This window comes from Hyperolius riggenbachi, chromosome 11 (genome assembly GCF_040937935.1).
Source record: "Hyperolius riggenbachi isolate aHypRig1 chromosome 11, aHypRig1.pri, whole genome shotgun sequence".
NCBI lineage: Eukaryota > Metazoa > Chordata > Amphibia > Anura > Hyperoliidae > Hyperolius > Hyperolius riggenbachi.
The window spans coordinates 142,780,065-142,795,559 of record NC_090656.1 but is presented as its reverse complement, the minus strand read 5'-3'; the positions used below and the strand labels follow the sequence as shown (position 1 = coordinate 142,795,559).

The 15,495-nt window shown below is 44.5% G+C and overlaps 1 protein-coding gene across 2 annotated transcripts in view; it reads left to right on the top strand.

Moving 5' to 3' along the window:
• The window catches only part of LOC137538488 (glyoxal reductase-like), a 36,985-nt gene extending 23,234 nt beyond the window's left edge, over positions 1 to 13,751 (top strand). For both annotated transcript variants that reach the window (XR_011024806.1, XR_011024807.1), the window contains exon 3: positions 12,346 to 13,751. The gene's annotated coding sequence lies outside the window, so the exon portion shown is untranslated. The remainder of the gene's footprint in view (positions 1 to 12,345) is intronic.
• Positions 13,752 to 15,495: the final 1,744 nt, after the last annotated feature.

The following is a 15,495-nucleotide window of genomic DNA, read 5'->3' as shown; positions in this document are numbered from 1 at the left end:
GAAATTCTTCAAGTGCGTCTTATGTTTTCTGTTTGAAGTACAATGGGGAAGGCTCAGGGTTTGTTTGTGGTCAATTAAGTCTAATGAGGTGATTTCTTATCAGCCTTCCATCATCTGTTGATCTCCGTCCGCAGGTCCTTTCACGGACACAAGAAGTGTGTTTTTTAACCCTTAAATGTAAAAAGATGAGGTAAAACGAAAGTTTTTTTTTAATAATAAACCACATTTTTAGAATGCATTTTTAATTTGCTATAGAGCTGCACTGGGTGTTAAAAATGATGCTCGGTTCACTTTAACTGGGAGTGCCTGAGATTTTGAGGTATTTACTTTTAAACCGGAAAGGTAGCTAAAATGATCCAGAAAGTTGAATTGGCATAGAGGTAATCGGTTGTGACAAAAATAGTAAGGCATCATCAGCGTATAAACTGATTTTGTATTCATTATCCTGTTTAACATACCCCTTAATATCTGGGTTTGTTTGAATGGCGAGGGACAATGGTGCCATTGCAAACAAGAGGGGAGAGGGGACACCCTTGTCTGGTTCCCCCGACTAACTAGGATTGAATTGGAAAAGACAGGAAAAAACTGGCACTAAATGCGGCAGTGATGGATGCCAGGTCACACTGGGCTTACCTGCAACGTGCTCCCATACAGTGTAAAGTCCAATTCGATCAAGGAGGAGAGAAGGGCAATGTTGCATAAAATTCCTTTTATTGTGACCGGGTCGACACACAGGTACAGAAGTGGGGGGAGGAAAGTTATCTGACAGCTGTTTCGCAAGGGTTAACCTTGCTTCATCAGAGACAAGTCTCTGTCTCTGATGAAGCAAGGTTAACCCTTGCGAAACAGCTGTCAGACAACTTTTCTCCCCCCACTGCTGTACCTGTGTGTCGACCCGGTCACAATAAAGGGATTTTATGCAACAGTGCCCTTCTCTCCTCCTTTATCGAATCTAACTAGGATTGACTTGGAGAGAACCCCTGGGATACGAAGTTTCGTTTGAGGACTATTATACACTGATTGGAGGGAAGGGACGTGGGCGGGGACCGGAGCTATGCAGGAGGCGGGGGATCGGCAAGAGTGACACTACATAGGTAAACACAGCCCCCTGCGACACGCGTGTCGACAGCGCGGCTGTGATTTATGGGGGCATAGCAGAGTGCAGGGGGGGGGGCCTGGGGGGACACTACATAGCAACAGAGGCTGGGCTGTATAGGCAGACCCAGCCTCTGTGTGCAGATATCATTCTTAGAAACCACCTCGGGTTCTCTTTAAGAAGTCTTTGGGAGCCCGAGTGCTCCCGGAGATGGGCATCTCCGTGCTGCGCTTGCATAGGCACAGTACTGAGCCACCAGTCTTCAGGAGCACTCGGGCTCCAAAAGACTTCCAAAGCCTCCTGGGGTGGTACAGAGCAGTATTTGACCGATCGGTCGAATACTTCTAACGGGGGAGACCACGTTGAAACAAGGGGACCGTGAGAGGAACAACATCATACCAACGCCTATTAAGGCCTATGCTGGCGCCGGCTGCGCCCAAATCTCCTGCGCTGTAATCATACCGATTTGGTATGATGTTCTTTTGCTGAAATGCTGTGTTACTTCTAATTAATTACAGCGCTCGCTTCCCGCTGCAGTTGCTCCTAATCACCCCTTCTCGCTTCCCTTCACTACCTGCCAGCCATTAAAATATACCCATCACTACTTGCCAGCCACTATAATTTACTTATAGTGATAGATAGTGATAGACAGTGATCTGTCGGCCACTACAATATACTTATCACTACCTACTGGTCACTACAACCTACCAATCACTACCTGCCTGCTACTACAATCTGCCTATCACTACCTTCTGGCTACTACAATCTGCCTATCAGTGCTTGTCGGCCACTACAATCACTATGTGCCGGCCACTATAATCTATCCATCACTACCTGCCAGCCACTACAATATGCCAATCACTACCTGCTGGCCACTTCAAACTGCCAATCACTATCTGTTGGCTTCTACAATCTGCCTATCACTACCTGCATGCGACTTCAATCTACCCATCACTACTTGCCCTCCCCTACAATCTACCTATCACTACCTGCCATCCACTAAATTCTGCCAATCGCTATTTGCTGGCCACTATAATCTGCCAAACACTACCTGATAACCACTACAATCTGAAATCACTACCTACCAGCTGCTGCAATCTACCTATCACATTGTCATTTGGTGTGAGGAGGGCCCCATTGGTTTGCCCAGTATGGCAGCACTTCTGTGTGTGACAGCCAGTGCTGCTTAGGTAGTAAGGCATACAATATCTTATGCAGGCTTACTACTAGACAGGAAATTAGTGACCAACTACATGGTTTGATAACATTTCTGACTTTTTATCTTTTGGTTTATTACAAGTGATGTACATTGTAATTTGATGAAGCAGACTTTTTTTTGCTCTTTGACACTTTACAACTGTCTTTATAGGGTTTTCATGGCTATATATTTCTGTGTCCCTTCTTATCTATTTATTACATTTAGTGTATCATATCAGTTTCTGTTTCCTGGCATTATTTGTTACTAATATTATCTGCGTTATAAAATTCACTGCTGTCTTCTAGTTTGGTATTTGCTTATGAGTTTCCATGGTAACAACTGTACTGGTGAATGAGCCATGTGTTTGAATTGCTCTTCTCCACATCTGAAATGGTTACTTAAATAGCCTATGGTTAGGGTGGATTCTTTCTCGAGTAGTGTGATCAGGTGATACACGTCACACTGGTACTGCTGTATAAATTCACTACAGTAAAGACAAAAGCGCTCATGATGTATACAGAACATGGCTGCTGGCCAATAAGACAGTACTCCCTTGGTGTCTGTGGGCTGTTTTGAAGGACAACAGTCAATAGGGTGCATGTCCCACTTGAAGCCGGGGACCAGGCTGGAGTCACCTCAAGGTTCCAAAGAGTGGTGTTTCAGTGGCAGGCGTTTCTCTATCCCAACCAGTGGTAGTCAATGTAGCAGCAGCTGACAGCGCTGGCGCCCAGCACGATGTGGGGATTGCTGTGTGTGGATGCAAGTTTGTATGCTGCAAGTCCTTGTAATGAACCACAGAGTCCATTGCATTTTAAACTTTTCTAACTGTAAATGTAACAGGGTTATAAAGAGTTTTGCAGGGGTTCTCCTCCGCTTCATCGGGTTACAAGATTGCAGCTGATAAACATTGATTCAAAATAATTTTACAAGGGGAAATGACATAAGGGCCAGTGGGAGGGGTGTATGCAAATGTGCTTAATCCCCATAATCCTCACTATTTAACAGGAAACTGAAAGGGGCTAATTTGCATTATACTGTATAACATACAGTTGTGCTCATAAGTTTACATACCCTGACGGAAATTATGATTTCTTAACCATTTTTATAGAATATGAATGATAACGCAAACATTTTTTTTTTCACTCATGGTTAGTGGTTGGCCATGGCTAATGCCATGTATTGGCAAACAACTGCGTTTCCTCTTTAAATCATAATTACTACACAAACTACCCAAATCACCCTGATCAAAAGCTGCCCATTCTTCCTGGCAAAAAGCCTCCAGTTCCTGTAAATCCTGTCTTGCACATTTGAGGTCTCCCCAGAGTGGCTTAATGATATTTAGGTAAGGCAGGGCCGGTTTAAGCAACAATGGGGCCCCAGGGCAAAATAAACATGGGGGGCCCCCCAACAAATACCCCGGAACAAAAATCGGCATTAAGGGACCTTTTTTGCAGCTGGTATAGTCAGGGTGTGAAGCCCCAATCTGTCGGAGCTCCACATTCTGGCTACCCCAGCCTGCATGGGGGACAAGGGGTTAAAAAGTTTCAGGAGGGGGGACCCCACATAATTTAAAAAAAATTCCCACGCTCTAAACCTAAAAAAAAAAATTCGGAAAATATGAAAAAATGCCAGGGATCTTCATACAGCCATATTGCGGCTGTATAGCAATCCCTGGCCAAAGCGCTGCGGCTGCATATGGACCCCCTGGAAACCCCGTCATGAAATGTATTGCTCTTTCTTTTGGTGCATGTAAAGTTACACTACCGTTAGGTTTGCTACTAAAAGTGACATTTACCGCATTTAAAAGTATACTTTTTTCCTTCGAAACTTTAAAATCGATTTTCTCAAAAACTATAAGGTCTTTTTGAAAAATTGTTTTTCCTCTTATTCCAAATGATCTCCTTAACATATCCTGCAAATTTAGGGTTTCTAGCATTTAAGGTGGATTTGCTATTAACCGTTAAACTCGGCGGGTTTTTAAATGTGTAATTTTTTTCCTTTGAAACTTTTAAATCGATTTTCTCAAAAACTATAAGGCCGATTTGAAAAAAAAATGTTTTTCCTCTTGTAGCCACTGGGGGCCCCTACAAGCTCTGGGGCAATTGCCTCCTTTGCCTCTATGGTAGGGCTGGCCCTGAGGTCAGGAGACTGAGATTGGCCACTTCAGAACCTTCACTTTATTTTGCTTTAGCCAATGACAGGTAGACTTGGCCTTGTCTTTTGAATCATTTTCATGTTACAATGTCCAAGCACGTCCCATGCTCAGCTTCCTAGCTGATGAGTGCAAATTTTGCTCCAGTATTTTTTTGACAACTTACTACATGTTGCCATCAATTCTAACCAAATTTCCTTTGACTTTGTAGCTCACACATCTCCAAAACATTAGCAATCCACCACCATGTTTCACATTAGGAATGGTGTATCTTTCATCATAGGCCTTGTTTTCTCCTCTCCAAATGTAGCGTATACGGTTGTGGCCAAAAAGTTCAACTTTAGTCTAATCACTCAAAATTACTTTGTGCCAGAAGGTTTGAGGCTTGTCTCTGTGCTGTTTGCTATATTGGATACTTTGTGGCATTTGTGTAGTAACGGCTTTCTTCTGGCAACTCGACCATGAAGCCCATCTTTACTGGATCCTCCATGGCAGCATACTAATTGGGTTAACTACGCTCCCCTGACACCCCATAGGACAAATTAACTAAATAGCTGTTTACTGACTGTGCCCCCGTAATTTTATTTTTCCGACCTCCCACAGGATAGATTTTCTATTTAGCTGTTTTGGGCTCTTTTCTTTTTGCCTGCCAGGATTATCCCTTTCCTGGTGGTAGATGCTGTGTTGAAATCCTAAATAGACCTTATCAGCGTGCCTGACTTGCTTGTTCCCGTACAAGGTCCATTATTGTATCTTTAAATAAGATATACTGTATCTTCCGGTCTCCACTGGGGGACCGGAAGATACTTACACCAGCCTTGCTCCAACTTACTTCTCTCAGGCAGCTGTTTGGAGGTGGCGCGTGGAGAGGATGTCTGTTGGTCGATGGAGTGGGATGTTGCAGGCTGTTCTGTACGCATACGCGTGGAACACCAAGATTTTATACAGTACTTCCAGGTTAACCCGTAAGTACTCACTGTCAGGAACCGGCCCGTGGCACGCCTGCGTATACGGTTCCTGACTGCGGGTTTGACCAGATCAAGTGGGAAACAGCCTTATTCAAGCTAAAACAAGGCTGTGACCCCTAAGAACACTTCTCACTGCCACCACTAGCAACTCGCTAGACCCAATTCTCACTCTGATGTCGAGCTACTCGCGCTGGCGTTTTCGTACGATGGGTCAGCTGCGCGCTTTAGGCCAACGTATGACAAATGCCCCACACACACGCATAATTGCAATCTTACACTGTAGTGAAGCAAAACCACTAACAGTCGTTCTGAATGATACTGTTAGCTACTCCGTGACCTCCCACTCTGCTGTCGATCGCAGAAGTGTCCCATACACACAATGCAATTACAATCTTATATGGTAGTGTTGCTCAATCATACAATCAGGCATGGACTTATACACAGTTACACTTCAGTCTCTTCTAGGCTATGGGCGTTAGTAAAGCAGAAGTCAAACGTATTAAATAACGATTTAATATTCCAGGAAAAAAAGTGGAACAATGCAGAAAATAATATATACAACAGATTTACAAAAACAAAGTAAAAAGTTACAAAATAAAAGTTACAAGGATACACAAGACAAGACAAGTTGCAAAAATAAAAGGGAAATAAAAAACGTTACCAGCGTAGGTTAGAACGTGGTTGGCGGGAGAACGCCGTTTCCGATTCGATCGGGATCATCCCTAGCTATGCGCTACCTCCAAGAGAAGATGATCTGTGACTGTCCTAGCTGCTGTTTTATAGCAAAATGTGTGCCCGGGCCACCCCAATGTCCAGGTCCAGGAATATCCAATTTCCTGTTTAACGCGTGCAACTTCAAAGCGTTCCTGTTTTAGCTTGTGAAGTTTGGGGTAAAACTATAGTCTAGTACATACATCAAAAGAGTGAGGCTTCCTCCTGTCATATGTGAATTCCAAAGCTTTTCCTGTCCACTTTGAACTTGGCAGACTCAATTAGTCAGATTGTATTTTGGCCAACAGGTAGCTGTTTAGAGTTCAAAGCAATGTTGTTACGTAATTACCTGTACCCAGACACAGACAATCACATCTGAGACAGCAGATCAAAGGTGAAGACCTGACTGCTATTGACTGATTAGCCATCTCCTTGCCAGAGGCTAGCAAATCCATTTAGCATTCCCTGCTCTTAACCACCCTGGCGTTCTGATTAAATCGCCAGGGTGGCTGCGGGAGGGTTTTTTTTAAATAAAAAAAAAACTATTTCATGCAGCCAACTGAAAGTTGGCTGCATGAAAGCCCACTAGAGGGCGCTCCGGAGGCGATCTTCCGATCGCCTCCGGCGCCCAGAATAAACAAGGAAGGCCGCAATGAGCGGCCTTCCTTGTTTTGCTTACATCGTCGCCATAGCGACGAGCGGAGTGACGTCATCGACGTCAGCCGCCTCCGATCCAGCCCTTAGCGCTGGCCGGAACTTTTTGTTCCGGCTACGCTGGGCTCAGGCGGCTGGGGGGACCCTCTTTCGCCGCTGCTCGCGGCGAATCGCCGCAGAGCGGCGGCGATCAGGCAGCACACGCGGCTGGCAAAGTGCCGGCTGCGTGTGCTGCTTTTTATTTCATCAGAATCGGCCCAGCAGGGCCTGAGCGGCAGCCTCTGGCGGTGTTGGACGAGCTGAGCTCGTCCAGACCGCTCAGCAGGTTAAGTGTTTCCTAATTAGTAGCAGACTATGATAGCTTCCCCTGCTGGACAATGAATACAGAGTTAATTTACATGTACATAAGGAACTCCATGGCCCGTCCAATTACCCTGAAGCAAGCTGGCTTTGAGCCGAATTACACTTATGACACAGGCAGAAAAATGAAATATATGGCTTCCATATTATCCCAACATCATAACTAGCTGTGATATCATGACACCTCCCCTCTTCCAGATGGTGCTGGCAGATGATTCTAACGAATCGTCCTGCCAAAGCCTACACTGACGGCTGGGCCTGGGGGAGGTAATGCCTTAGCATTCCCATGAGGGTTTCCCACCTGGCAGTTAGCTCCAAGCTACACGACTGGAAAGCTAGGTCAGGTTGCTGCAATGTGTCGTTGCCCCTGGCAACCTGACGTAACCAACCAGGGGAATGAGGGCCAGTGACGACCATGAATTCTCGACCATAGAGACAGTGCTGCAGCTGGGGAAGGGTTCCAACAGTCGCTACCCGCACTTTCTCTATAGTGGCAGGAGCTATCTCTCGGTCCCTTTGGGGAACGATTATCTGCCGGTCTGCCTCCTCCACTTCGGACAGCTCCGAGGGAATAACTTCCCAGAACCCTCTCAGCCTGCCCCCCCTCCCCCCAGCCGGTGACCTGCTGGCCAGACCCCTGAGCTCTTCCAGACTGCTGTCAATTTGAACAGCCCCAGAGAGCTCATTGCTGCGTGTCACACATTCCAGGAAGGCTGCAGATGGAGAGGCTCCCGGGCCCTCAGGGCCAGGTTCTGAAGTGGATGTTTCTGACCCAGCAACATTTGCCACTTCAGTGGGCAGTCCCTCTGCTGTAGACCCGCTAGCGCTGCTGGTTACCACTGCAGCTGAGGGAGCGTACACATATCATAAACCACATCACATTTGGTCTTAAAAACATCTGAAGGGGGAAGATCTGGCCTGGTGCCGCCTGCCCCTTCAGTGGGCAGTTCATCTGCTATATGCCAGCGAACACTGCTGGTTACTCCTGCAACTGATGGAGTGTCCACATGACCCACAGCGTTATGCAGCACAACACATATGACATCAGCAGGATCTGTCTTACACACATTGGCCTCAATTCACTAAGCTTATCTCCTGTCTTTAATAACTCTTCTAGAGTTGTTACCATGGTGATAAGGCATGTAGTATTCAGGAAACATTTTACCTCAGGCAAAGCTAAAGTTAACTCTTCTGTCTTTAAGTTAACTTTTTAATCCTTAAAATAACTCCAGATTTAAAGACAGGCTGTTCATTAACTGCATGTGAAAATAACTACAGAGGAGGTAAATGAACTACAGAGGAGGCAGATTAACTACAGAAGAGGTAACGTAAGGAATGAAGAGATAAAATAACTCTCTTACTGTGTGGAGGTAAGTTTTCTCTTGCCTTATTATCTCCAGCATGATCTTAGTGAATTGAGGCCATTGTCATTTAAAACATCACATATAGCATCAACATTATCTGCAGCATTGCACACATTGCTACTCAGCACTTCACAGGTATCATCAACAGTTCCTGCATCGATTACCTCGACTCGATAGTCCGTGCATCATAAATGACATCAACAGTTTCTGCATTTCCTGTATCAACATGTCCCACTCCAGGCCTAGGCACTGGAGACTCACTAGGGCTGGCTCCTATTATACAGTCCTTAGCCCCTGGAGGCTCACCAGCACCCCCCACTTGCACGGAGTTATCAAACGGTACCTTGCAAGAGTCCTGAACTTCTGCTGGGGAGGCGGGCTCCACGGGGTTGGATTAGGCTCATACCGGGCTACTAACCGTCTAAGGTCAGTACCCAACAAAACGTTTGTGGAGATGGCATCAGTTACCCCCACTTTTCTCATTCCACTACCGGCACCCCAGTCCAGGTGAACCCATGCAGTGGGTATGGCTGGGCTGACACCCCCAACTCCTTTGACAGCCATAGTCTTGCCAGGAATGTACTCCTCTGGGTTCACAAGCTGGTGGTGCACTAGAGTCACCTCTGCTCCAGTGTCCCTCAGGCTGGTGGTAACTATATCCCCAACCATGACAGGTTGTAGATTCTCTGCATAGCCAGTGGCATTTCTGGTAGCACACAAAGCAGTTTGGACTTCACTGGGGTTTGAGGCCTCTCTGGATTTTGGAGCCTCCCTCTTCCTCTCTGGGCAAGTCATGCTGATATGACCCACCCTGTCACATACAAAGCATTTCCGGGTGTCAGTGGTTGGTTGTTTGAATCCAGGAGACAGCGGTGCTTGCCTCCTCTGGGTGATGGGTGAAACAGGTTTAGCAATCTGTTCTCCCCTCCAGCTGGATGTTGTAGTCCTCCGGGACTCGGGTGCTCTATGGGCTGTGTAGGAATCGGCAATCTCCGCAGCCCCATCCACTGTCTTTGGTTCTCGATCCAGCACAAACAGCCGGACCTCAACAGGACAAGTGTGGAGAAACTGGTCTTTTATTATCAGTTCCTGCAGGGCATCAAAGGTTTTAACAGCCAGACCTTTTAACCACTGCTGGAAGGCAGTGCGCAGGTTGCAAGCATGATCCAGGTAACTGTCATTAGGACCACGCTGCACTGTCCTGAAATGTTTGCGATACATCTCTGGCGTGAGGTGGTATCGCGTAATGATGGCTTTCTTAATTGCCTCAAAGTCTTCCTCCTGGGGGAGACTCACAAACGCCTCCAGGGCCTTGCCTATCAGCCCTAGTGTGAGATACCTTGTCCACTGCTCACCCCATACTGATGACAAGTCCTTTCAAACCCCTGTAAGAAAATGTCTATGTCAGAGTCCTTGTCCATAGCGGGGAACTTATCCAGGGGGATTCTGTGGACTCGCTCACCTTCGCGTTCTGCGGGTCCAGCAAACCAGTTCTGCTGCTGAAGTTTAGCCAGCTACAGCTGGTGTCGCTGTGCAGCTTGTTCCTTCTGGGCTTGTCGTATTTCCCTCTCTGCTTGCCGATGTTCCAGGATCAGCTTTAGGCGCAGTTCAGGATCAGCCGAGTTCAGTAGCTGTAGATCAGCTTCCAGAGATGTCATCTCCGTGTTCGGTGGATTATCCAGGACATCGTCTCCACTCGCATCCTGCTGCGGGAGCAATTCCTCCTCTGGCGTGTTGTGAGCTGCATCTGCTGGCGTTGGGAGCACGGCTTGCTCTGCCTCATCATACTCCTCGAGGGTACAAACTAACTGCTCCTTTGTCTGGCCGCTCGCCGTCTCGATGCCTTTGTGCTCACACAGGTTGAGTAGTATTTCTTTGCTTTGCCTTGCATAGCTGGTTGCTTTCTGAGCCATTGCGTTGCAAAATAAAGAGGGGGAGGGGAGCAAAATGCCAAGTGTGTATCTTTGAGAAAAAAAAAAGTAGTCGCTTCTAACAGCTTCCAGCCTTTAGTACACAGAATAGAGAGCTAAACTGCGTACTAATGTACTAAAGGTTCCCACCACTGCCAGCCAATTATGTCAGGAACCGGCCCGCGGTACGCCTGCGTATACGGTTCCCGACTGCGGGTTTCACCAGATCAAGCGGGGAACAGCCTTATTCAAACTAAAACAAGGCTGTGACCCCTCAGAACACTTCTCACTGCCACCACTAGCAACCTGCTAGACCCAATACTCACTCTGATGTCGAGCTACTCGCACTGGCGTTTTTGTACGTTGGGTCAGCTGCGCGCTTTAGGCCAACGTATGACAAATGCCCCACACACACGCACAATTGAAATCCTACACAGTAGTGAAGCAAAACCACTAACAGTCATTCTGAACGATGCTGTTAGCCACTCCGAGACTTCCCACTCTGCTGTCAAGCGCAGAAGTGCCCCATACACACAATCCAATTACAATCTTATACGGTAGTGTTGCTCAATCATACAATCAGGCATGGACTTATACACAGTTACACTTCAGTCTCTTCTAGGCTATGGGCGTTAGTACAGCAGAAGTCAAATTTATTAAATAACGATTTACTATTCCAGGAAATAAGTGGAACAATGCAGAAAATAATATATACAACAGATTTACAAAAACAAAGTAAAAAGTTACAAAATAAAAGTTACAAGGATACACAAGACAAGTTGCAAAAATAAAAGGGAAATAAAAAACGCTACCAGCGTAGGTTAGAATGTGGTTGGCGGGAGAACGCCGTTTCCGATTCGATCGGGATCATCCCTAGCTATGCGCTACCTCCAAGAGAAGACGATTTGTGACTGTCCTAGCTGCTGTTTTATAGCAAAATGTGTGCCCTGGGCCACCCCAATGTCCAGGAATATCCAATTTCCTGTTTAATGCGTGCAACTTCAAAGCGTTCCTGTTTTAGCTTGTGAAGTTTGGGGTAAAACTATAGTCTTGTACATACATCAAAAGAGTGAGGCTTCCCTCTGTCATATGTGAATTCCAAGGCTTTTCCTGTCCACTTTGAACTTGGCAGACTCAATTAGTCAGATTGTATTTTGGCCAACAGGTAGCTGTTTACAGAGTTCAAAGCAATGTTGTTACATAATTACCTGTACCCAGACACAGACAATTGCATCTGAGACAGCAGATCAAAGGTGAAGACCTGACTGCTATTAACTAATTAGCCATCTCCTTGCCAGAGGCTAGCAAATCCATTTAGCATTCCCTGCTCTTAAGCGTTTCCTAATTAGCAGCAGACAATGATAGCTTTCCCTGCTGGACAATGAATGCAGAGTTAATTTACAAGTACATAAGGAACTCCATGAGCCCGTCCAATTACCCTGAAGCCAGCTGGCTTTGAGCCGAATTACACATATGACACAGGCAGAAAAATGAAATATATGGCTTCCATATTATCCCAACATCATAACTAGCTGCGATATCATGACACGGCGATTTTTGGTTTACCATTCTTGGCCGCAAGCAGCTATTTTGGTTGAGGGCAAACGCACGTCAGCGTGATGACGCAAGAGGAGAGGGTTTTACTCCCCTTTAAAAAGCAGCCACAGGGAGCGACTCAGATAGGGTTTGTCTTGCATCTGAGCAGCAGCGCATAGTTCCAGCTCCCTTAGGCAGAACTATAGGTGTGTGCAGACACTGTTTTTAACAGCTTGCCAATGCATATTGTTCTATTATTAACTACCGTGTTTTCTCATGCTCATATTTTCTTACTCTTGCAGTCTCTGCTAATGGATAGCCCCTAAGTAGTGTAAAAAAAGAGGGTCATAAGACCTTTTTTTTCAGTATCACTTAACAAGATTTTTTTCTGTTCAGCCCCGACAGAGCCCATTCTGATGAAAAGGCAAAGAAGCATAAAAAGCATGAAGAGGATGATATCGACAATCATTGAGAAAAATATCAAAGAAGTCGTACAGATACTCAGAAAATTATTATAGAGACTCTTCCCCTTCAAGATATCATTATAAAGGGCTTTCTCATGGCTATTGATGTTATCGTTATAATTCCAGATCCAGGAGTAGATCTAGAAGGAGATTCAAGTTATTCAAGTCCCATTCAAGTTATGCTCACCTAACATAATGGGTATGTCACATACCACCATTTCCTAGGAAAATAACTATGTAATGCACGTTTGTTGAACGCTGCAGGTTGCAAGGAGGAGGAGTCTACAGAAGCATTACAATTGATTCACAAACTAGTGACTCTCTTTAACCTGGTAGAGTTCCAGTAGATTGGTATACAGCCCACGTTTTCCCATTATTTAAGAAGGGCAAAAAATCATATGCAGGAAATTATAGACCTGTAAGCTTAACGTCAGTTGTGTGCAAACTATTTGAAGGGGTACTAAGAAATAATATACAAGACTTCATAGTAGAAAGTAATCTTATTTCTCAGCATCCGCATGGGTTTACTAAAGACAGGTCCTGTTTGACTAACATGCTCAGCTTTTATGAGGTAGTGAACGCTAATATGGATATTGGGAATGCTGTAGATGTGATGCCTCTCGTTGAATTCGATGGACGTATGTCTGTTTTCAACCCAAATAACTATGTTACTATGATATACTTGGACTTTGCAAAGGCCTTTGACACTGTTCCCCACAAAAGTCTGGAGCGAAAGTTGAGGATGCGAGGACTGGGAAGAGTCTGTGTGCATGGATAGGGAACTGGCATCTGGACAGAAAACAGAGCGTTGTGGTCAATAGATATTATTCAAAATAGTGACAGTTAGCAGTGGGGTCCAACATGGGTCAGTACTGGGTCCAGTACTCTTCAATTTATTTATTAATGATCTAGTAGATGCAGTAGAAAGCAATGTTGCTATTTTTGTAGATGATACAAAATTGTTCAGAATCATTAACTCACAGGAAGATATTACAACATATTGCAATAGGATCTGGATAGGATGAATATATGGGCACATAAATAGCAGATGAAATTCAAAGTTGAAAAATGTGAAGTCATGCATTTTGGTCGTACCAATGGTCTAGCACCATACAAAATAAACAGGATACAGATGGGGACATCAAACTTGGAGAAGGACTTAGGAGTACTCATCCACAACAAGTTAAATAATTATATTCAATGTCAAGCTGCTGTAGCTAAAGCTAATTCATTTTTGGGATGCATTTAAAGGGAAATAAAAACTTGAGATGCTAGCATAATATTGCCCCTGTTTAACTCTCTAGTAAGGTCACATCTAGAAGATGGAATTCAGTTCTGGGCACCACGTTACAGGAAAGATATTACAGTTTTAGAGCACGTGCAGCAACAAAATTGATATGAGGCCTGGAAAGTCTCTTACCAAGAAAGGTTAGATAAACTGGGTTTATTTAGTCTAGAGAAAAGACGCCTTAGAGGAGATCTAATTAACATGTATAAATACATCAGAGGGCAATATAATAGCTTGGTGGATGAGCTTTTTGTCCCTAGGCCTTCTCAAAGGACTAGAGGACATGATCTGCGCATGGAGGAAAAACGTTTTAGCCATTTATTTAGGAAAGGGTTCTTTACAGTAAGAGTGATCAAAATGTGGAATGCATTGCCACAGAAAGTAGTTATGGCAAATTCTATATCTGCGATTAAAGGGGGCTTAGATGCTTTTTTTGAGGAAGGAACTTTTCCCTTTTGGGGCTAATTGGACCATGCCTTGTAGAGGTTTTTTGCCTTCCTCTGGATCAACGTGGATATGTGAGAGAGCAGGCTGGGGTTGTACTTTATTTTCTGGTTGAACTCAATGGACATATGTATTCAAAGTCAGTGAAAGCAGCATCTACGTCTGCACAGTCTCAAGGGAAATCTTTTTGACAAGTTGTTTATTCATGTTGGTCTGGTGGGAGCAAGGTTAGTGATCTTTGGTCATACATGGGTGGTCAAGGTGCAGGATGCTTGGATACTGAAAATAGTAAAAAAAAAAAAAAAAAAAAAAAGTCATTCTTTGAGATTCAAAAGCAAAGTCCCATCCAACATCTTCACTGTAACAAAAATGCCAGGATTGCAGCAAAACAGAGACCTGAGAACTCTACATGAGAACTCTAGTTTGACAACTGCAGTAACATCTGTACATTCTTCAGAACAGGGAGTGTATTACTGGTGAAGAAGAAAACCGGATACTGGAGGCAAGTAATAGATCTGAAGAATCTAATTCATCATATCCTTCTGAAAATTTTTTAAATGGAATCCTTACACTCAATAATATCGTTAATTCAACCAAGCAACTTTATGATTTCAATAGACTTCAAAGATGCATATCTCCACACTCACAAAAACTTTCAGAAGTTTTGGAGATTTCACTTGGCAGATATTCACTTCCAATTTACAGCCCTTCCTTTTGGTTTATCAACCTCACCTCAGACTTTTACGAAAGTACTGAGAGCATCAATAGCTTTCTACGGGAGCAGAATGTAAGGATTTACCACTATCTGGATAACATTCTCCTACTATCACATTCGGAACACCTACGAATTCATCACAGGAATCTTTTTCTAACAGTCCTTCAGGATATGGAATGGCTTATAAACTGGAGCAAGAGTCAACTAATTCCGACCAGGTCCATGGTGTATCTGGGAGCCCAGTTCAACGCTGTAAACAATACAGTTTTTCTAACTCAATCTCATCAATCCTGAGTGTCACATATGTTGTATCGCCATACTCAGGAGAAGTAGTATAATGTGTTTTGGGGAGTCTTTTCACACACACACATAGATCTTCCTTTTCTAAATAATAACAATATTCTTTTCACACATACCCATCCTGTATGTGAGAAAAATCTCTGTAAATGACAATTTTTGGGGGATTTTTTTTTTTCTTACACAAAGTTGTCATTCACAGAGATATTTCTAGCATCCAGAATGGGTATGTGTGGAAAGACACCCCAAAACACATTATCCTACTACTCCTGAGTACGGCGATACCACATATGTGACGCTTTTTTGCAGCCTAGCTGGTTAAAGGGGCCCAAAGTCTA